The 24,258-nt window shown below is 35.4% G+C and overlaps 1 long non-coding RNA gene across 1 annotated transcript; it reads right to left on the bottom strand.

Moving 5' to 3' along the window:
* Nucleotides 1-2,949: 2,949 nt before the first annotated feature.
* Nucleotides 2,950-6,302, bottom strand: LOC145801765 (uncharacterized). Its single transcript, XR_014343416.1, has 3 exons — nucleotides 6,059-6,302; nucleotides 5,797-5,846; nucleotides 2,950-5,686 (listed from the first exon to the last, which is right to left on the bottom strand). It is a non-coding gene; the product is annotated as an uncharacterized LOC145801765 (long non-coding RNA).
* Between the last annotated feature and the right edge of the window lie 17,956 nt (nucleotides 6,303-24,258).

A 24,258-nucleotide genomic window follows, 5' to 3' on the forward strand; every position in this document is an offset into this window, starting at 1 on the left:
TAGATTCATATTACATTCATCCTAAATTAAAATTAACAACCACTAACATAGAAACATTAATTGAATAAACATAACCATTACATTTAAATAAATTAATAGATCATCCATTCACAAAAAAGTCATAATAAACGATAACAAGAACTAAGACGAGAAGGGGAAAACATTCAACATTCAACATCCAACAATATTTTTCACATAAGTACTAAATAAGAGGCAAAAGATTTTTTTTTTTTTTAAAAAAAAAAAAAGCCCTACCATGTCGCCGCCATGTCCCCATATGGACACGCGTGTCCCCGCCATGTCCCCTACAAAAAATTCATTAAATTAAAGGGACACGCCATCTGGCGTGTCCCGTACGTGTGCCCGTGTCGAACACTGCCACGGCACTAATTTTAGAGTGTCCATGCTTCATAGGTTACCACCTAGTGAGCCTCCTTTGGGATGTGCTAATTTAGCTTGACTTTTTAATTATTTTAGTCTGGCTAAAAAGGTTATGTTTAGAATAATTTTTAACTTTTTTTGTAATTAGTTTGATAATTGTAAGAAAAAAATGAAATAGTTATGATTTTAATGTGATATTTTATTTTATTAACTAAATCAATTTATTTTATTTTTATTGACTAATTTAACCAATTTAGTCCACATCACCACCATGCCACGTCGCAATTCGAGCCTATAAATGCTTTGCTCGAGTCTACTGTCACCACCATGCTTATTCCCTTTTCTCCTCAATACCCCAACAATTGTTCTTGCAACTACACCATCGTAGCATCACTTCCAGGGCCGGCCCTGAACATCAGGCCCAAAGCAAATTCATATGGGTAGTGTATTTGTATATATCACTCAAAAATATAAAAGTAAATAAAAAAATTATTTTAAATATTAAGATAATTATATAAAGAGAAAGAGAAAAGATAATCTCTACGTATTGAATAATGTTAAATAATATTGTCTTTAACCGTTACAAGAGGTGGTCTATATATAAGACTTATATAGAGTGTTCAACAAAATAAGAAAATTTATAGAAATATGGAAACCTAACAAATACGAAAAATAATATATACTAGATATGCTTTAATAGCCCCCTCAAACTCAGGTAGGTAAACTAACTTAAGAGTTTGGAAGAACAGAACAAAAAATAAATGAGAGTTTGTTGTGTACGACAAATGAAAGAGCTTGCTAAGGGTGATTGAGAAGAGTCCGCTACTAGGGCAAATGATAAAGACATGCTAGGGGCAATTGAAAAGACTCTGTTATTAGGGAAAACGATAAAGGTCTGCTAGGGGTGATTGAGCGGTGTGTTCACCGTAAAAGGAGCCTTAGGAGGCGATGTTGAATGGCATTTTCACCGTGAGAAGAGTCTTAGGAGGTGATGTTGAAAGGCATGTTCACCGTGAGAGGGGCAGTGTGTTCACCACAAACGGGGCCTTGGGAGGCGACATTGAACAGTGTGTTCACTGTGAGAGGAGCGGCGTGTTCACCACGAAAGGGACCTTGGGAGTGATTGATGTGATGGGCCTTAAAAGGTGCTTGAACAAGAACAAATGTTGAACCAACAGACATGACACACACATAACTTATGACGTAGTGCTGAGCGGTGATGGAAACAGATGAAAGAGTGCACCAAGACTTAGCTTATGACAAGGTGTGCCAGGGGGCGGCTTAGGTGGTGTGCCAAGAGTCAATTTGGATGCTTCACCTAGTGTATCACCATGCTCACCATGATATAGTGTAACAACCCCGACTTGTGATTAGCCTATAATTCTTGCCTAAGAATGCTTAACAAGTAATTAAGATGAAATTATGAATTAATTGAGCATTCTATGTGTTATTTGTGTTTATATTTGTCTATTTAAAGAATATCTGTCTGAAATTCCATTTGAATCTGTGAATTGAAGGCCTTATCAGCCACCGGACACGAAATTGGTTAAGCCAGCGTGTAATTTAGAATTTTTAGAAATTTATGGTAAATTTAATTAGAATTCGATTTGGAACCAAATAATTAGAATAAATTAAATTTGATCAAACAAGATTACTTATAGCTAAACACTTAATTAGCCTAAGCTAATTGGACCTATATAAGGCTAATACAACTTCTAGAACACATTCTTCTTCACCATTTTGAGCTCAAAACGTGAGAGAGAGAGAGAGAGAGAGAGAGAGAGAGAGAGAGAGGAACATAGAAGAGGGTCGAGATCAAAGAAGACATAGGAGAATTGGAGAGAATTTGAAGGAATTGACGAAGACTTGAGAGAATCAAGCTTCTACACTTGTAAACTCAAGCTTAAGGTAAGAATTAAACCAAATTCTTGATCATAAATTATGTAAGACTTGAGATTATCTAAGTCAAAGTCTAAATTGCATGAAATTGAGGATAAGAAGCTAGAATTGCATATTAGAAAGTGGAATTGAGCATGATTCATGCATGCATGTATAATTCACCATGTTTTGAAGATTATTTCTAAGATTCTCTCTTGAATGTCCTTATTTCAACTTGGTTTTGGAAATTCATCATGTTCTATGTCACATTGTCTTAATTGATCATGTTTTCAAAGTAAAGAACTCAGATGATTTCATGCATGTGTGTACCATGTAAAGAAGAGCATAGTTTTGCTTTGGTTTTGAAGAATTGACTTGCTTTTAGGCTTTGATTTTGTGAAATGATCTTCAATTCATGATATACAAGTTTTCAATGTTTTCTAAGGTTTTTGGCCAAAAAGAGTAGGTTTGAAGTTTCAAACTCATGTTTTGAACTTGGAACAGCAATCTGGAAATTCCAGAATTTGGTCACACCGCTCAAGCAACGAAACCGTCGCTCGAGTGTAAATTGCGAGCTCTCAAAAGTTTTGCAGAGTTTGATGGTTGGCTCGAGTGACCGAAAGACCGCTCAAGTAACCACCCTTTATTTTCATCCTTGGCTCAAGTGTAAAATGAGAGCTCCCAATACTTTTACAAACTTTGCAGACCGCTTAAGCGACCAAAGCTTTGCTTGAGCGAATTGCCCTGTCTTCAGAAATTTGGCTAAGTGTTTTAAAGTGCATTTTTGCATCCTCATTGCATCTAAGGCATTCCTACCATTTTTAAGCTACAATAATGAGGATAAGAGTTAGAAACACACACTTAGGAAGAAGAATGATAAGTTAAACACCTTTGAGACGTGTGTCCAATGTGTATCTGTCACATGTTTATGTAGGTCACGTGTTATCGCCCACCTGATCAATCTATTCCGTTCAAGTGATCTATCATACTACTACTGGAGCTATTTGTGAGTAACAACTCTGTAAAGCTATACTTGATTATACGTATTTTCTGACTGAAATGATATGATTTGTTTTCTGAAATGCTATTTTATGAATCATGAATAAATGTCCATTTTTCTGAAATATATTTGTGGCATCCTTAGTTCACGTGGCCCTCGCCCGAAGGAAACAATACCATGGCCTATGTTCACGTGGCCCTCGCCCTGGGAAAACAATATTGTGACCTATGTTCATGTGGCCCTTACCCGAGGGCTAAGAAGCATGGACACGGACATGACACGGACACGCCGACACGCTAATTTTCAAAAAATGCAGGACACGACACGTGGGGGACACGCATAAAATATATAATTCTATATATATTTATTATATGTTATATATATGGATATATCATTCAAAGATAATGAAAAATGCAATATGACACTAATTCCTACAAATTCCTATGGTTTTTGTTTTATTTTGTATCTTAAATTGTTTTGTTCAAACTTATAATTAGTTTCACCTATGTCTAATTGATGGACATGTGTGTTTAAGCGATGAACACATGTGTCCTCCAAGTGTCCAAAGAGTGTCCGGATCTTTAAGAAAAATTAAAAAACAGGACACGTTTTGAGGAGTGTCGGACACGTGTCGGGAAGTGTCCGAAGAGTGTCGGTGTCCGACACGGACACGACACGGATACGTCACCTTCTTAGAAGTGTTCGTGCTTCTTAACCCATGGGTAACAATACCGAGGCCTATGTTCACGTGGCCCTCGCTTGGGGAATACAATATCATGGCTATATGTGCACAAAGATGTTGACCTTATGGTCGTCAGTACTGACTATGCATGCGGGTCTTATGACCAACCTGATCTGTTAGCTAATGGATATACCACATATAACTGCTTATGAATTCTGTATAAGTATGTGAATCTGAATCTGTTTCTAATATGAACTCTGATTTCTAAATTTGCGATGGGCATCATTCATAAACCCTTTACCCTGTTGTTATTCACTGGGCTCCAGCTCACCGTATTATTTATGTGTATAGGTGATTAGACGCAGGATTAGGCCTAAGCTGCTACCTAGAGTTCTATTTTTGGTCAGCCAACCACCGTGCCTCCTGAGGAGGCTCCCGAATTAAGAAGTGGTCAAGTTTGGTGAACCATGTTTAAGACTTTTGTTTTCTTTTGTTTTGTCTGAACAAGTTTCTGTACTATCTGTGTATTGGGCTAAGACCCATTTGGGCTTATCTGTATATAAGTTGGCGTCATATATTTAAATATAAGTTTGAAATTTTCTGTCACATGTACGTCTACACAGCTCTATGAACATTGTATTTAAATAATTCCTTCTGCTAGCCCCTTAATCTTACTAATCTATTCAGAGGCCTTTAGTAATCCCAGAATTACTGGCCGGTTACAATGTTAATCCCAGAATTACAAGGTCACCATTTTTTTTCTTCTCTCTCACTTAAAAAAATAAAAATAAAAAAAGTGTTTAGGTATCCATAAATTTTGACCTATAAGCTAAACATTTAATTTTATTAGTTTCAACCTATTTACTTTGTTTTGAACAATTCACATTATGATGACTACCTGTTCACATCTTCATTCAACAACAACATAACAGAGAACATAGAGGACTTAAAAAGACTAACACACAATTACTTCTCTAGAACTTGTTAATCCCATGAATCACTTATGTCTAATAATTTTAGTGTAGAAGGGATGCTATATAAAATTATATATAAAAAAAAGGGCCAATTTTGTTTCTTAATAATATAAGTATAGGCAAGGAGAATGTAAACTTGGTTTTGATGCACCATAAATTGTACAAGCCATAATTACTAGCAACAAAAACGGACTAAACATGCTCCAATAGAAATCCATATAACTTCTTTCATAAGGCCTCTATTCTCTCATTGGTCCCAATTCAATCTGCAACCATGTCATCTAACCATTGATTAAACCTTTCAAGTTGCCTAAGGAAAGTTGCAATTTCAGAGTCTAGATAAAGGGAGCATGATCTTATGTAGTCAATTTCATAGTATTTTTTATAATATATAATATATTTATGATTATATAACTTGTTGATAAAAGGTGATGGTGTCTAGTGTGATCAATTTCAAAGATATAAGAGAATGACACTTAACGCAAAATAAAGAGTATCTTTGGAGCTGCTCTAAGACTTAGAACCACATTTTCTGATATATATAGTTATGGGAAATGTAGTTTATTTATTAGAACTTCAATTGTAAAACAAAATGTGTCACAAACAATCACACAATAATACAAAAGGAGCAAATAGAACAACAATTATCACTTACAGAGGGAATTGGCAAAAAGCTTACCATACCTAGTGCTCTCTTGATCAACACTATCAGCACCAATGCCGCTAGAACTGAAAATCAAATCTCCAAACAGGACTCGGCAAAATAGGAATCTGGAAAATACAAAAACACAAACTTAGCATTAGCAACATCAAACGAGAAGAACTTAATTTACAATTGAAATTAAAAAGTAATAACAATTAATTTCAAGTTTGATGAGAACCTGCATTGCTTTGTGGATAAGATTGTGACCTTGCAAATCTTAGGATTGTTCTGATCAGAGATAACGAGAAAATTCGCGAAAATCACCATAAATCGGGATCAAATCAGAGAAAAACAAAATTCATGATGAGCAAGAACACAGAAAAACAACTCTTACGTCAAGTATACAGGATTTAAGCTCTAGTCATAGAAAAACTCGAAAGTAGGGTTTCGATTTCCAAAATTTCAACCGATGAAGAAGAGAAAATAGATATAGAAATTACCTTGAGACTATGAAGGTCGAGACTTCGCAAATGTCTTCGACGGGGGAGACATATCGGGAGAGAGAGAGAAATACGGACAGAGATAGAGAGAGCAAGGATCGGAGAGACCCAATCGGCGACGGAGACAAAGACGGAGACGGAAACGGAGATGGAGCACTGTCTAAATAGTCCATGGAGATGGAGGTGGAGGTGGAGGTGGAGGTGGAGACGGAGATGGAGCACTATCTAAATTGTTGATTTGTTGTGTTTGTTGTGTGTGAGAGAGGAGGCCTAACTAACTGTCACTGTGCCTAAATAGGGTGGGTATATATAATACGGAGACAATTTCTCTCATTGCCTTGGTTCTGGCTTACCTGCTCAAATTTAACCCAATAATTTGATGATGATTAAGTGGGTATTTGGGATTGATTTTTGTAATATTTTTTTGTTAATTTTATTTATTTTTTAGTGATTTTTTAATTAAATAAATAATGTTTGAATTGTTAAATCATATCTTGCAGAATATGAATTGAATATTTAGGCCTGTTAATTACTATTTTTGCCAGCAAAAAAAATATACATTTTTTTTTATGGCATTCATTTTATTGTTTACAATTTTTTATTTTATTTTTTTTGCAAAAAAAGAATTTTTTTTTTTTTTAGCAGGTTATTTTTAGCAAAAATTTTCCCTTTTTTTAAAATAGTAAATAGAAAATGAAAAGAAAACCAAAAACGGTGACTTTCAATATTTTGAGGATGCTTGTATTCTACAAAAGTGGATTATTGTATTTAGTGGGTTACTATTTGGTGATAAATGTTATTTGATTCAGTGTTAGATTTAATTTTTCTAGTTAAAGTTCTCACGACATGCAAATGAATGTCCACCAAGGATCCTCTAGAGTGTTTTTTTTCCTAAAGTTTCTTAAAGTGGTGTATTGTCTGGTTGAGATTTAATGCTGAAAAATTGATGTGACTTGTCATTAAATCTTAACCACACAATGCACCACTCTAGGAAACTTTAGGAAAAAAAAACTCTAGAGGATCCTTGCTCATGAATGTCATATAAAATTATGATGTATTACGGTGTGAAATGCATGTCGTTTTAAATATAAATATTGCATAGCGATTTTTGCAAACCCCTAAAAGTATATTTTTTCTACGGCATTTTTTTGCATGTCATAAATATTTGAATCAACAACTTATATGGCATGTATGCCGTTATTGATAAAGTATTAACGGCTTGCAAAAAAAAATGTCATAGAATACAATAACTACAACAAGCATTTGATGTACGCTATAAACATGAAACCGTAAATAGTTAATTTTGTTGTAGTGAAGTCAACTTTTAACCTTCTTTCCACATTAGGCTCACATACCAATTTAAGAGACACACATAATTACAGTACTAACAGTTGATGAAAAATCACGTGTCACGTGCAACGCAGTGCCCAACCACTAGATGTATAAAGGGAGATAAAAAAGAATTTATGTGTATGGAATAATGTTGAATAATATTGTCTTTAACTATTACAAAAGATGACTTATATAGAGTGTTAATCAATAAATTATGAGAACAAGAAAACCTATAGATTTATAGAAAGCTAACAAATATGGAAAATAATATATACTAGATATGCTTTAACATTAAAATTTTTGAAAAATAAAATATAGTACTATAGTTTTATATATTTTAACTATTTACCTAAGAAAAAAAGATATTATAAAAAATCTAGAGTTATAACATCAAAGAAAAATTGAATGAATTATATCAATGTATCACTTATGCTCCGTTTGTTTCGACGGAAAATATTTTCCAAAAAATATTATTTGCATTTTTTTGGTGTTTGGTACGACGGAAAACAAAAGTTAACGAAACACATTTTTCATTGTTAAAGGAAAACAAGCCTATTTGAGTGGAAAACATTTTCTGAACTAAACTTTTACCAATGCCGCCACATTGCCACCACCACCATCACCGTCATTGCCGCCACCACACCACCACCACCAGCATTACCACCTCCACCTTACCACTATTACCACCACTACCACTATCACCGCCATCGCCACCACCCGAACACCTCTACCTCCACTTCCACCACCACCTCCTCCTCTACCCCGCTGCCACCACTAATGTAAATGTTAATGCATTAGTTTTGAGAATGCAATCAAACATAGGAAAACATTTTATATGGAAAACATTTTATAAAAAAGTTTTCTATAGAAAAAGTTTTCTGCCAAAACAAACAAAACATTAAATATTAAGATATTTATTTATAAATCCCATTTACAGGACTTATAGTCCAATATCCATAAAGTTTTCTTGTGTTCCACTTAGTTTCATATATTTAGACTTGTATCTTAGGAGGTCATTTTTTCCTTATTTATAATATTTTTGGAACTAATATACCCTTTGTTCTATTTTTTATAGTAAGTATACCATACAATTGCAATCTTCGTGTTTCTTTTTTCTGTTTTGACAGTTTTGGTGATCACTAATTCTGGAGAAATTAGTGGGATACATTTCTTTAAAAACTAAATATATATTATTAAATTATACTATTGACAAAAAAAAAAACATGGTTAAAAAAGAAAATATGAATCTAATTGGCATCATCCACTAAAGCATGAAGATCTTGTAACATGAAGAAGCTTCCTCTCACACACTCTCTCATGCTTGCTCTCTCTCTCTCTCTCCCTCTCCCTCTCTCTCTCTCCCTCTCTCTCTCTCTCTAACTTGCCAATTTGAGAATTGGGGGAAATCACAAAAAAAAAAAAAAAAAAAAAACCAGAGAGATGAATTGGGTAATGATTATCAAAGAAAGAAACAAAACAGAGCAAACCCATAAATGAACGCCATGAGAGCTCGTCATTATTCTTCTATTGTTGCAGATTAAAGCTTTGTATTTCTCCTATTATTGTGGTTGGAAACTCTATGTTCTTCCATTATTGCAGTTTGAAACTCTGTGTGATTCTATTGTTGCAGTTCAAAACTCTACTTTCTTTTATTCAAATATCATAAGGACAAGGTTAGCACCGTTTTTGTTTGCAACTACATGTAGGTATGCTTTTGGTAGGGATTCATGTTTGGTAAGGATGTATGTTCAAAATTTTCCAACAATTGATTAAAATTTGATTCAACTTTTTGTTTCTAGATGGATTGACATGGTATTATGTATTCATTCATGTATGTGTGTGTATGTATGCTTATTGGTTGGGTTTTAGTGAATGTGAACATTTACATCCACTGAAGTCATTGTTGTTGTGAATTATCAAATTTTAATATTTTTGCATTTGTGATGTGAACTTCAACATTAGAAGCATGTGATGGTTGCATGATGTGCAATGTGGACTGATGATTGCATGATTATTGCATAACGTGAATGCTTATATATTACTGATTATTGTATGAGTTTTGCATGATTTTCACATGATTATTATATGGTATGAATATTCACATTGGTGTTGTGACTATCACATCATTAATCAACGTTAATATTCACATTTAGAAATAGTCACACAAGCTTAAACAACAATGTATTATTTTGATCACAACATATTGTGCATCTTAACAGTACAACATAGAGATATGAATGTTCACATCAACATTGCATTTATCACAATGCATACTAAATCAATGGCTATGTGTACACAATAACAAACAACTAACAACAATGTGAATGTTCACATTGCTCCAATAATACCAAAACAACATGACAATATCAACAATGCATTACTCACAAATCACAATTAATGTTAATATTCACATTAAAAAATAATCATACTAGCACAAACAATGTGAATGTTCACAATGTATGGTTCCATAAGGGGATGTTATTTATTAGCATGCATTTGTAATATGAAAGTTCACATCATTATTTAGTGAGAGATTTTCAAAAGGTAGACAATTTAGGTTTTTGAAAATGTGGGAGATTTTTTTCTATAGAATAAAGGAGAGATTTTCTCCCTAGAATGAGGAAGGGATTTTCTCTATGGAATAAGGGAAAAATTTTCTCCCTAAAATGAGGAGATTCTCTCTAGAATGAGGAGAGATTTTCTCCATGAAATAAGGGAGAGATTTTCTTCATGGAAGGAGAGATTGTTGTTATTTTTTTTATTGTATGTTAGTTTTAAAATGGAAACATACACAAAAAGTTGTATGGGTGATTTGGTCATATTACTCTAAACAGAACCTAATGAAATATTTAAAAAGAAGATGCATTAAATAGAACATAACAATTAGAAATAGGATTTTCTGAAAAATGACTCTTAAATATTATTGTTTTTACATTTTTAATTGCAATTAATTTAGATTCAATTTTGAAGTAAAGTGACTGATTGAGATTCAGTTAATTCTTCTATATTTTTAGGAAGTATGATTAAATAAATAATCCATTCCATAATTCAACAAGCAAATTACGTCAATTTTAGGGATTTCAATTTTTAAGTAAAGTCAACAAACAATTAAAGTAAAACTTGAAATAATACAAAATCTAAAGGCATTCAGAGAGAATATTAAGATATAAGAAAGTTCAATTTCATAGTGATGAATGAGATTGGAGAAAAGTTTGATAAAATAAAATCAATTACTTTGAACCCTTCACTAAAAAAATTGTGTTATTTTTGAGTTTGGTATTAAATGCTCGATTTAGTTGGATTTAGGTATCATTTCCTCTTTAGTTATGAAGGTCAACACTACATCCCTTCCACTCCTTTTCTTGATCAAAACATTCCTCATATCTCTTGCTTCCATCTCCTCTGATGTAGAACAAAATTATATAATTTTTATATTTCTTAATTTTATTATTTTGGAATTAGATTTTGACTAGGATTTTAAATAGTTTAGAATTTTAATTTCCTATTCTTTTAGGTTTCCTAATTTGTGTTGATTTAAGTTTCATAGTTTATTGTAGAATTATAAACAAGCCTGCAAGCATATGTAATAGATTCAATAATATTTTAAAGAGTTTTTCTTCTATCTTCCTTTTTGATTCAAGGGTGTTCTTGTTGATTCAAGAATTCTCGTCTACTAGAACGATATCTAGTCTTTGTGTATTTTGTTGCATCAATTGGTATCAGAGCAAGGTTTAACCTGGCACGATATCATTCATCAAAGGAGAAAGCACAAGCTCTATTGACGATGATTGTAGAGAAAGATCTAATAGGATTTGAGTCAAGGGACTTGCCTAAGGCCAACCTGTTAGTCCCAACGTTAATAGGAACCGCGCTATGGGATTTACCCAAGCTTTGCCTATTAACCACAATGACTTGAGACGATCTTCTCGTTATCAATACAATAGTGAGGACGAATTTGAAGATGAGTTATTCAAAGATTATGGTGAGTATCAGTTGGTAAGGCGACAACGAAGATTTAGTGATGTGTTCAATAGGAATAATTGCATCAATCATGACTTTTCATATTGTCAAGTACAACCAGAAATTCCTTATTTTGATGCTTTTTGTCATGCCAAAGATTTTATTTATTGGTTTCGTAAAGTTGACAAATTCCTTGTGTATGGAAATCTCTGAAGAAAAGCAAGCCAAATATGCCGCACGTAAGTTACAAGGTTCCGTTTCTACATGGTGGAAACAATTGTAGTATGATCGAAGGCTATAATACAAACAACCTATTAGGACGTGGCATAAGATGAGGAAGTTGATAAGTTCTAGATTCCTTCAATCAAATCATGGGCAAATGTTGTATCAACAATATCAAAGAAAGCTTGAGTCGGAACAATTGTTCCAAAGTAATTTTGATTCACAATAGTCTTAGCAATTCAATAATTATTATGCAATTGTGGATACAGATTATTCAAGGAACATGACTATGGTTCTGCCAAGTTTGGGTCAATCAAGTCTTGTAGGTTCACAAATTTGTCACGCTCAACCACACATTGAAGAAGAAAAGATTTTCAGTGTCTCAATGTTTGAAAATTTTGAAGGCCCATACAGACATTCAATTGAAGTAGAAAATCAAGTTGATTTCAACAACGGTGAGAACATTGGAATTGATGAAAGAGAGGTCACTAAAATTACTTTGATCAAGAAGTTTGAAGAAGACGATGAAGAGGTGAAGCAAGAGAAAAATGTTGAAGTTAGCCAAGTGCTTCTAATGATAGAACTATTATCTCTTGATTATTGTGATTGTTATGAGATTGCAAAAGAAGGAGATACAGTTGAACTTAATGAAAAGAAGAAAAAAAGATGGGGTAATAAAGTTGACATATGCACCAAAGAAGTTGATTGAGGATGCAATTGATGTTCGAAAGATAATAATTGAATGTCCAACTGAATCCAAGACAAAGCAAAGTCTCGACAGTATCCAACATCAACATAAAATACACTTCGTTGATTTTCTTGGTGTAGAGCAATTTAATTTGATTTTCAATGCTTGTCTAATTAATCTTGTCAGCCAATTGAAGCATATAGAGAAGAACTTTTAGAAAGAAAGCTTTTCTACATATAACTTGTGGAAGAGGGGTAAGCAACTAAAGTATTCAAAATATCTCTTTATTTGGCATGGAAGATGACAGATCTTTAGTGGAACTCGAAGATGAGTTTTTTTAAAGAAGAGGAGTCTGATGTAGAACAAAATTATATAATTTTTATATTTTTTAATTTTATTATTTTGGAATTAAATTTTGACTAGGATTTTAAATAGTTTAGAATTTTAATTTCCTATTCTTTTAGGTTTCCTAATTTGCGTTGATTTAAGTTTCCTAGCTTATTTTAGAATTACTTTTCCTACAAGTATTAGGTTTAGTTTATTATAAATAAGCCGACAAGCACATGTAATAGATTCAATCAATAATATTTTAAAGAGTTTTTCTTCTATCTTCCTTGTGGATTCAAGGGTGTTCTTATGGATTCAAGAATTCTCATCTACTAGTATCTAATCTCCATGTATTTTGCTGCGTCATCCTCCTTTAAACTAAAGTTTGAAAACTTTGGTTTAAGTCTAATAATCACACTTCCCATCTAAGAAAAAAAAAACAAAAAAGGTCTAATAATCACACTTTCATAGAGCCACCCATTGCCTATCTCATTAGCTTTGATGCTATGCGTTTCACCATATCAGCATAAGTTCTCTGCTTTCCACTTGAGCTTTTGCCTTTCCATCCATCTGCACCAGGTAAATTGCTTCTAGCTGGTCCTATAATGGGTTCTTTTTCTCTACTCTGTCCAACCCATACTCTGCATCTTTGACTTCTAAAGCTTTGTCATCGATCCATAACCATTAGCTTTTTGTATTGCTACCTTTGCTGTAACTGGATAGTCAAATTCGACAAACCCAAATCTTGTGTTTGTTATTTTCCTTCTCTTGTTTGGAATAAACACATCCTTCACTTCTCCAAATTTGGTAAATACCTCAAAAAGTCCTTTGGGATCCATCATGTATGGTAAGTTATCCACAAACACACTCAAACTATTGGGATATTTTACTAAAAATAATATTATATTTAATTCATTTATTATATTCAATATTATTACAAAATTAAAACTAATACTTATTGTGTTTAATTCCAAAAGTCGTTTTAATATTTATTAGTATTATTACTATTTATAATTGTGTACTTATGTGGTTTGACTCCAAAACACCTATATATATTCCTATGGTTTTATAAAGGAAGATGTAAAAGAAGAGTGTTTTGAAAGGTGGAATGTTGTTGGGAGAGTTCTCTATATTATATATATATATATATATATATATATATATATTGCTTATGTTTTGGGCAACTCTAGTCCGTGGCTTGTAGAGTCAGCTCTAGCTTTTGGAGGTCTAAGGTGAACTCAAAAGTTAGTGCCCCGAGTCTCATATATATTTTAATATATACATATATATATATATATATATTGGTAAAATAGTGACAATCTTCAATTTATTTTTATTTTTTGCTTTCTATAAATTTGTTGCATATAGTACACATAATTAGTGGTGGAGTCAAGAAATTAAGTTAGAGGGGGCACTTATTAATTATAATTCTTTATTTTAAAAAAATCATGATCAACATTAACATAATAATAATTTTATAAGTTAAATTTAAATATAAGAAATTTAAAATCCTTATTAATAGGAACAAATCAAAATTCCATAATAGTGTGTAATAGCTCAGTGCGGGATGGTGATGTAAGTTTGTAATTTTAGCACAAAAAATTATAGATCGAAATTCCTAATTTTAGAAAATAAAAACACATCACTTATAGCACAAATTATTATAAAATCTATTTAATTTTTTTTGATAGAAAATATTAAAGAGATGATATTTTTTATAAATGATGTGTTTTGAATGGAAATTATTAAATAGTCTTGGAGTACCATATGATGTTGCCTATGTGATGCTCAAAGCATGAGAAATCACAAATCACACTACGTAATTTGTCAACTACCTGAAAATAATGAGTTAATTATATTCAATCCATACGATTTCCCACTACACTATTGGTTTAGATTACTACATAAACAATACCACATAGTGCTCCCAAAGTATCAAATAACTACTTATTGTGAATAATACAATAAATCCTTAGCTAAAGAACATGTTAAGGAAAAAAAAGAATACATTTTGTATATGACTACTGTTGGCTGCATAATTTGTAAAAGCCAATCCAAGTTCGATACGTAGCATGAAAAGGGCAATGTGGGGATTTAGTGTAAGTCTCCAATCAAAGACAGACACGTGGCATCTCATATTGGTAGTAGTGGATCTGCGTAGCATTGGAACAGTTGAGAGGCGCGAGATGACATATCTTAACGGTTACTTACAATTTAAATTCAAATCCAAGAGGGAAGCGTAACTTCAAGAATGGCGCAGTGGGATTAATTATAAGAGAGCATGATTAGCAATCGTGGGAGCACATTTCGACGGTTGAAGGCCCATTTCGACGGTTACCATTAGGAAGTATAAATAGCAAAGGAGGCCCCAGAATGAGCACCCAGACTCAGATCCAAAAAACCAGTTTATTTACTTCGTATTTCTTTCCAGTTTTTATATTTCCAGTTCTTTACATTTCCAGCACTTCAATTCCTGTACTGCACTTCAGTTCCTAGGAGTAGTTTCAAGTAGTCGCTGCTGTAAACCTTTTCAAGGCTGGGTCATTTCATTTGTAAGTTCTTATTTACTTAATGAAATTCAGTTTTGGACTATTTCGTATGTGTTAACGTTTATAAATTTCTCTAAACAAGCCACTAGTAAAAGTCCTCTTCATTGAGGCTGAAAGAACTTCAACACAATCGTCTGATAAATTGGTTGGCAATTAAACTTCTGTAAGGACTAATTGATCCTTGCTGGCATGCCTAAATTATATAAATAACCTTCAAAAGCAAAAAAAAAGCCAACATATATTTTGGGCATGCCCGGTGGGACTATTAAAAATGGCTAGACGTAAAGCAAGAAAAGAAAATAAACGCCTGGAAGAGGGTGTGGAAGGAGAGGTAGAAGAACCTAACCCAAAGGATACTGTAATGTCACATCCTATGGACATACCCATTCCATCAGATCCTCCACAAATGGTCAAACAGACCAGCACTTCGGAATATGCAACACGTGTCTAACATACTAGACAGGGCCTAGAAACTGGACCCTCAAATGTCCTTTCTGCCCAGCCAACGAATCTGTGGGGAGGTTTAGTAGATGCTATGGGACAACAACTAATGTATACAATGGAAAGATGGCAACATCCTTTTTGGATCGAATGAACTCTCATCAACCAATTGTTGTAAGACAAGCTGAAGAAAATGTAAATGGTCCTCAGCAAAGATTGGCTCAAGATAAATAGCCTATGCAAAATAATGGACAAATTAATGGTCAGACTAGTAGTCAAAACCATGAAAGGCCAACATCTGTGCCCCAGTCATGGTATGAAACTCCTTCGAGACCGATGGCAAATTAGAATGTACCATTCGTTACCAGCGAAACCACACAATTTGGTGGATCTGGGCCAACACAAGGTAATGGCATGAGGGCATTTCCAAATCCTATGTTTGAAAACATGCCTAGCACAAAGGGTTTCACTAACCCTGTGTTTGAGTTTGCACCTGGGGGGTTTGAAGGATTTCCGGCAGTTGGAAGAGAAGAAACACCTGTTTCTCCTCCTGTAGTGCCTTTCGTAGGACCATCACATGGCAGGCCCCAAGAGGCCAGCCATACCTTCAACAGCAGCCAGTACAACAAGGACAGCCAGCCCTAAATGTACCTATATATGGACCAAGAGGCCCACAAGCACATGGAGTTCCTCCGAACCCTGTGTTTGTTCCTCCAGTAGTGGTTCAGCCAGAAGAAAATATGGTTCCCAAGGACTAGATTGCTGACGTCGTTAAAGAAATGTGTGGACTTATGGCGTGGGGGTCCAAACTCTGGTGTACAGGAAACCTTACCCAAAATGGGTAGACAGGGTACACGAATATCCAAGGGAGTTTAGAATACCAAACTTCACCCTCTTTTATGGAAATGGAAATCAGACAACTATAGAACACATTGCTAGGTTTACAGGCCAGTGTGGTGAGTTCGCTAATAATAATTATATAAAATTGAGACTTTTTCCAAACTCTCTAACTGGGGTAGCCTTCGTATGGTACATACACCTTACATCGGACTCCATCCAAACCTAGCAACAGATGGAGGAAGCATTTCATGCCCAATTTTTCCAAACAGAGCCAGAGGTTTCTATGGAAGACTTAGCAAGATTGAGCTAAATGCCTGATGAGAAGGCTGCTCAATTTATTGCCAAATTTAAAAGGGCACGAAATAAATATAGGGTCATGTTACCTGAGTCTAAATTTGTGAGATTGGCTCGAAATGGGTTGGAATTTAGGCTTCGAAAGAAGTTTGATGCAACTGAATTTCGAGACTTAGTGGAGTTAACTTATAAAGTCTCCAGATATGAAACCTTGCTAGAAGAGGAACAAGAATGAGATAATGTATCCTATAAAACCTACTATAAGGACCCTAACTATGAGATTGATGCAGTAGAGATCATAGAAAAAGAGCCTATGACCTGCGAGGCATTAATTCATAAAGACAGCACAATAGACCAACAATTTAAAAAGAAAGACCTTCATAGGAAGTATTCTTTTGACATAACAAAAGCAGATAACATTTTTGATCATTTGCTTGTAGCACACTTCCTAAAGTTACCAAAAGGGGCTAAGATCCCTATTCCTGAAGAACTTAATTGAAAAATGTACTATAAATGACACAATTCTTGGTCTCATTCAACTAAAAACTATATTGTTTTTTGAGACAGGATCCAAGAATAGATTTGGAAGGGGAGGCTAAAGTTTTCAACCAAAACTGAGAAAGCCATGGGAATTGACAACAACCCATTTCTAGAAATTAGGGAGGCTGCAGCTAATGTTGGCATGCCAAATTTTCAAAATCTATCTTTGAAAGAATTGGAGGAGGTTAATGTACAGATACATGTGGCTAGCCAGGTTGCTTTCAAAAAGAACACCAGAAGTTCACCAGCCAGTGGATAAAATTTCGTAGGCCAGAGAGATGGCCTTAGTGAAGAGATACTAGATGATGAATCTCTCGAAGCAACTGTGGTGCAGAGGATGTGCCCCAGATGCAGGATGAGTTACAAATGGTTGAAAGGGCTTCCAATTGATGGGAAGCAGTATTATAAAGATGTGAAGAAAGACTGAAAACCAACTAGCACCTATGACAGAAGGCCATATCCAACTAGCCCCAGATAGCGTTCATCTTTGGTTAGTTCATTAGACACTAGGATGCAATCAAAGGGGAAGAGACCCTTGCATGAAACCAGGTCACCTGATTATTACAGGGTGGGAAATCTACCGGAAGGGAGGCCTGAGTTTGGCTCAAGACAGGGAACCAGGCCTAGAGATTGGCCTCCAAGAACTGCTTCGAAGCCTGTTCCAAGGACAGGTGTGGTAGACCCAGTAGTTAGAGTAGTGGGTTCGTGGGTTCCTGGGGTTCCAAATTGGTTTGTCATACAGAGCAAACCTAAGATAGTACCTGCATAAAACAAGACGTTTGGGGATAAGGGGAGGATGATCAAGCCTTCTTTGGTGGCTCTAAACAACTAGGTTCTACTGAAAAACCCAAAGACTAAGAAACCAGACATGATCCTTGTGATCTCTAGGTTCTAAAGGAGGAAAATTCAGCGAAGGTACACTTAATACCAGAAGGACTTGAAAGAGAGTGGGGCAAGTACCTCTTTGGCCCAGCCAACAAGCTAGATAGAAGTAGGGAAAGGATCAACACTTGGTCCTACAAACAAAGCACTTGGTCCTACAAACAAAGAAAGTGTCAATAGAGAGCAGTTGGCCAAGGTTCATGTTGAACTAAAAGCCAAAGAAAAATCCAGTTTAGCAGGCCTTGAAAAGGCCTTGATGGGAAGTGATGATGAGCTAGAGGGAAACGTTGAACTAGGCCATGGGTCAGAATTGGCTGAAGATGAAATGTTTGAAGCCTTCATGGCTGAACAAAACTTTTTGGTTGTAAAGCCAACAAGAGCAGGCCACAAACAAACTACATCGAAGGAACCTATTAACACTGAGGTACCAGAGTGTAGAATGGAGGATGCCTCTCAAGCTTCAGAGCAGAACCGTATAGAAGGAGAACAGTCGCAGCCAGTGGTATAGTTTGGCTCATTCCCTACAGTGCCAGTAAATATGATATGTGCGCTGCCACAGGATTTCCAAGCTGAGGAGGGAAACCAAGAAGGTCAGAAAAATGACCCCATTCCAGTTTCTAGTGGAGATTCATAGGCTAGTATGGTTCAGGATGAGTCAGAAGTGGCTACGCCAATGGAAACTGATGAAGAAAGTGAGGAGGTGAGCATCAACCTCTCTTACCCCTTTGAGTACCCCATAATATCAATGACCCAGCATATTAAGCCCTTGTATATCAAGGCTTATTTCGATGGGATACAAATGAATAGGGTGCTGGTGGACAATGGGGCAGCAGTGAACCTGCTATCGAGGTCTTCTTTAAAGAAGTTGGGAAAAAAAAAATCCTAGGTTGATTCCAAGTAGCACAACCATTGCTGGTTTTGCTGGGGATAAACAGATGGCTCAGGGCATTCTGCCCATCAACTTGAGTATGGGAACCATAGATTACATGATGGCATTCTTTGTTATAAACAGCAATGCCAAGTATAATGCCTTGCTTAGCAGGGATTGGATTCACACAAACAAGTGTGTGCCTTCTTCTCTACATCAGAAAATGATGATAGCACTGTGTAATGAGGAGACAGAAGAGATTAATATAGATCTACAGCCTTTTTTCGTCTGTGCAGGCTTTGCAGAGGCTAAGGTATACACTGATGGAGTGGTATCCCTTAATGTGCTGAAAAAGACTGATATGACAGCCGAAGTGGCGGCTGATAAAGAAGTAGCACACCTGAAACATCTAGTATAGAAGAGTGCTGATGAGGATTTCACTATCAAAGATAATAATGAAGCCTGGTTGTAGGCAAAAAGAACAAGACCAAGAAGCCAGACCATTGGCTTTAATCAAATTTTTAGCATTGGACATAAAGGCAATAGTCTAGAAAGTACAAGGAAATGAGAAAGAAGCCATAGTGGATGGCTATAGTCAGATGCACGAAGTGGCCAGACCTTTGGCTCTTGGTAAATACTGTGTATTGGACATTGAAAATAAAGTCTAGGAGATATAGGAAGAAGATGCCTTGTGGACAGATTTTGTCTATGAGGAAAAAAGCAAGGATGTTGAACCAGGAAAGGTGGAAGCAGAACAAAATGAAAAGGTTGCTTCAAAGGTAGAATAATTCAAAGGAGAAGCATCAGTAAGTACTAAAGTGCAGGACCCTTTGGAAGAAGTTAACCTAGGGGAAGGTACTGTGCAGCAGCCCACCTATATCAGTGCTTGGCTGAGTCCTACTAGCAGGAACCAGTTATTGGTAGTCCTAAAGCAATATGAGGATTGTTTTGCGTGGTCTTATAATGAACTATCTGGACTGGACAAGTCATTAGTGGAACATAGGCTCCCTATGAAACCCAATTTCAAGCCACACAAGCAGAAATTAAGACAGTTGAACCCTGAAGTGGTTCAAAAGGTGAAAAAGGAGATTCTTAAGCTCCTTAAGGCAGGCTTCATTAGAACAGCCAGGTATGTTGAATGGTTGTCTAATATTGTGCCTGTGGTTAAAAAGAATGGCAAAATGAGGGTATGCATCGACTTCAGAAATTTGAATTTGGCAACTCCAAAAGATGAATACCCCATGCCTATAGTTAATCTATTGGTGGACAGTTTAGCAGGGTACATGATTTTGTCTATGATGAATGGGCATTCTGGTTACAACCAGATCTGCATTGCAGAGGAGGATGTCCACAAGATAGCATTTAGGTGTCCTGGGAATATTGGCACCTTTGAATGGGTTAAAATACCATTTGGTTTAAAGAATGCTGGGGCAACACATCAGAGGGCAATGAACACTATTTTTCATTATCTCATTGGAGGATACCTGGAGTGTTACATTGATGATAATGTTATAAAGTCCCAGTCTATGGAGGAACATCTAGTTCACTTGAAAGCAGCCTTTGAAAGAATGAGAAAGTTCAAGTTGAAGCTTAATCCCCTCAAATGTGCTTTTGGTGTATCAACTGGAAACTTCTTGGGGTATATAGTACACAAGAAGGGAATATAGATTGATCAGAATAAGGCCAAGGCCATCATTGAGGCCAAGCCTCCATCAAGTAAGAAAAAATTGCAAAAATTCCTTGGTCAGATTAATTTCCTTCGAAGGTTTGTTTCTAACACTGCAGGAAAAACTATAGTATTTTTTTTCTTTGTTAAGGGTAAAAAATGAAGAAGAATTTGTATGGACAGCTGAGCATCAAGCTGCTTTTGAAGGAATCAAAGCCTACTCGGCCAAGCCTCCAGTGTTGATGCCACCAAGAAAAAATAAACCCTTAAAGCTATATATTGTTGCAACAGAAGATTCATTGGGATTTTTCCTGGCTCAGGACAATCAAGAAGGCAAGGAACAAGTAGTTTATTACCTTTGTAGGTTTTTAAATTCTTGTGAATGTAAGTACTCAACGGTAGAAAAACTGTGCCTAGCATTGTACTTTGCAGCAATGAAATTAAGATATTATCTTTTCCCTACTGTTGTCTTGGTAATTGTAACCACAGACTTGGTTAAATATATGTTATCTAGACCTATGTTAAGAGAAAGAATTGGCAAATGAATATTAGCTTTATCAGAATTTCATCTAGAATATGTTCCCCAAAAAGCAGTAAAGGACAGGTTTTGGCTAACTTTTGGCAGATCATCCATGTCAAACAGAAAGCCAAGAGATAATGGGTCATAGTATGGTCAATGTTGAGCCATGACAAATTTGGTTCGATGGATCAAGGGCCAATGGTCTAGTTGGAATTGGGATTGTGACTAAGTCACCCCAGGGGATAGAAACCACACATGGTTTCAAAGTTGATGAAATTACTTGTTCAAATAACCAAGCTGAGTATGAAGCTTTGGTAATGGGACTTGAAATATTCATTGGATTACAAGCTCGTGTAGTTGACATATTTGGAGATTCCCAGTTGGTAATCAACTAGGTAAAAGGAATTTTTAAATGTCAAAGTGCAAGCACGTTACCCTACTATGTTGTTGCAATACATTTTCTTTCTCAGTTTTCAATAGCAAATCTGACTTATATCCCAAGATTCATAAATAACAAAGCCAATGATGTAGTTTAGAAGGCTTCAAATTTCAAAAGAATAGATGATACTCAATTAGACATAAGTCAAGCAATATATCAAAAATTAATACCACCTTTGGCTAAAAGGGGCATTATGTTGGAAGTCAACCATAATGACTTGCAAGATCAAGATTGGAGGTATCCAATCGTACAATATTTAACTGGCCTATCTTCGAAGGCCAGCAGGAAGCTCAAATTACAGTCTACGCAGTACGTAGTGTATGGCAATGCTCTTTTCAAAAAGGGAGTAGATGAGCTATTATTGGAATGTCTAGGACCAAAGATGGATTAACAATCATGGCTGAGGTGCATGAAGGCATTTGTGGTGCCCATCAGCCTGGTGTAAAGATGAGTACGTAGTGTATGGCAATGCTCTTTTCAAAAAGGGAGTAGATGAGCTATTATTGGAATGTCTAGGACCAAAGATGGATTAACAATCATGGCTGAGGTGCATGAAGGCATTTGTGGTGCCCATCAGCCTGGTGTAAAGATGAGGTGGTTGCTTCAAAGGCATTCCTATTATTGGCCAACCATCCTTAAAGACTGTATAGAGTATGCAAAGGGATGTCAAGCCTGCCAAAAGCATGGCATGATAAGACATGTGCCAATAACTGATTTGCATACAATTGTGAAGCCTTGGCCATTTAGAGGATGGGCAATGGATATGATAGAGAAAATACATCCTCCCACTTCGAAGCAACATTGTTTCATTCTAGTGGCTACAGACTACTTCACTAAATGGGTAGAAGCTAAGCCTTATACGGCTGTGGATCAAATTGAAGTTATTGGATTTATGAAAGAATCGATCCATAGGTTTGGCATCCCATAGACCAAAACTGCAGATAATGGGACTGTATTTGATGGAAAGATGGTAAAATCTTTTGCAGCAAAATTTGGAATTAGTCTTGTCAATTCCACCCCTTGTTATGCACAAGCAAATGGTCAAGCTGAATCATCTAACAAATCCTTGAAGAAATGAATACAAAGAGTTGTGGAAGCCAATCCTAGGAATTGACATAACTTGTTGTTAGATGTGTTGTGGGCTTATAGAACTTCTCCAAGGTCAAGTACATGAATCACTCCTTATGCCTTGGTATATGGACATGATGCAGTGTTGCCTGTGGAGATTAATATTAAATCCTTAAGGGTAAGATGCCAAGACCAGTTAACTTCTGAACAGTACCATCAAAGCACATTCTTGGAATTAGAGAATGTAGACAAAGCTAGAATTTTGGCATTAAATAGTATTCTTCCTCAAAAGAAGAAGGCAGCCAAAAACTATAATAATAAAGTTAGGCACATTAGCTTTGATAAAGGTGATTTGGTGTGGAAAATAATACTTCCTGTAATGACCCCAAAATGCATATAAGGAATTATCTTTATTTAAATATGGGTTAATGTGCTTTAATTTAATGGTATCTGTTTGAAATGAGGAATTATCTGTTGAGTAACGACTTTAAATCGAAAATTGCCAACTTTCATGGGTTCAGAAACCGAAATTGAATACATGGATATCCTGATGGGAATTTTTAGAGCCATTTGGGAAAGTTAATTGAAAATTTATTTTGTCTGATTCGTTAAGGCATGTTTGGGTGGTTAACTTTGCACTGCAAATTAAAGGCCTTAGAGGCTTCAGAAACCAAAACGGAATACATAATTATGATCAGCATAATTTTTGGAGTCATGTGTGAGGTTTAATTGGAATTTGATTCAGTCTGATTCACTAAGGCGTGTTTGGCAAGCATGTTTAGCCATATACATATATATGTACTAAAAGCCCTTTTGAGTCCATCTTCTCTCATTTGGAGGAGTGGAAAAATGTGGAGAGTCACCAAGAGAGGGGAAGAAGAGAGGAGAAAAGAGGGAAGAAGAAGAAGAAGAGAGAACAAATCAAAGCTTGAAGACTCGAGAATTGTAAGGGGAAATCAAGAATATAGTTATAAGTAAGTGAAAATCATAAGTAAGTGAAAATCCATTAAATTTCTTTTAATCTTTCTTAAATTAGTTAGAATCAAGTCCTAAGATGAAGCTTTACACTCTTTGAAGTTAGGGTTTATGAATTATGGTCTTGGTTGGGTATATTCCACGGAATTGAGCATGTGATCTTTAGATTCAATTAATTAAAGAGTTGATTCTCATGTTTTGAGTTACATTGACTTAGATTATAAGCAACTACCTTATTGTTAATTTTAGTCTTGCATCTTTGCATGCTTAGAGCACACGCATATATATATATATATATATATATATATATGAAAATATGTGGTATAAACTATGAAAAGATGAAGAAATGAAATAAATGAGTTGTGATCTAATTGAACTTGAAATTTATGTTTACTATGATCATATATGATGTTTTGAAATGAAAGTTGCTTGAATTGAGCCTTAGGAATGAGTTTCGGAAGTTGGCTTTTTGGTGATGTTCGACTGTAGAAAACAGGGCAAACGATCGCGTGTGCGGGAGACAGAACCGCACGTGTTGGGATCACAACTGCACGTGCAGAAAATAGGGGAGAGGAATGGAACCACACTG

This window comes from Camellia sinensis, chromosome 10 (genome assembly GCF_055761805.1).
Source record: "Camellia sinensis isolate YWXY chromosome 10, ASM5576180v1, whole genome shotgun sequence".
In the NCBI taxonomy this organism is placed as follows: Eukaryota; Viridiplantae; Streptophyta; class Magnoliopsida; order Ericales; family Theaceae; genus Camellia; species Camellia sinensis.